We start from the raw sequence: 675 nt of genomic DNA on the forward strand, positions 1-675 counted from the left end.
TCTGTCTCCATCTGTCCACTCATTAACTTACCAAATCTTATCAGACCTTTTTCAGTTTCTTGCTGCAGAAATGAACAGAGAGATGAAGAGAGAAAAATGGAAATGATATGAATTTAGTTTATTGCAATGAAAACGATGACAATGTTATTCAGGTTATGAATGCATAAGTAAATAATAAATAAATGAAAGTTATTCAAGTAATGAATGAATATACATAAGAAACTACGTAGGTGAATGAATAAATATACGAGCAGCTACATAAGAATATATACATTTTAGATAACACTAACAACATTAAGATATCCTACCTACACTCGTGTTGAATTAACAAAATAGCCTCACAGCGATGTTTTGCTAACTCTATTACAACCCCCCCCCCCCGCCGTTCCTACCTCCCCCTACCAGGATCGGAGACCAGATATCACTCTATTCATGTTATTCATTTAAACAACGAAGCCAAATTACTTGGGTTTAGAAGGGTGTGGAAGGGGAGGTGGGAGGGTAGTACCTTAGGGAGAGGAGGGGGGGTTGTACTCGAGGGGAGGAGAGGAGGGCAGAGGCAGCTAGTACGTTATGACAAGGGACAGTACGCAGGAGGAAGAGGGGGGAGGGGGTTGCACACAGGGGAGAAGGGAGGCGAGGAATGTTGAGGCAGGGAAAGGGAAAGGGGCTGGA

General features: G+C 42.4%; 1 protein-coding gene across 1 annotated transcript in view; it reads left to right on the top strand.

Moving 5' to 3' along the window:
- Positions 1–675, top strand: part of LOC119586653 — a 51,151-nt gene that overhangs the window by 24,089 nt on the left and 26,387 nt on the right. The gene's annotated exons all lie outside the window — the stretch shown is intronic.

This window comes from Penaeus monodon, chromosome 21 (assembly GCF_015228065.2).
Source record: "Penaeus monodon isolate SGIC_2016 chromosome 21, NSTDA_Pmon_1, whole genome shotgun sequence".
NCBI lineage: Eukaryota > Metazoa > Arthropoda > Malacostraca > Decapoda > Penaeidae > Penaeus > Penaeus monodon.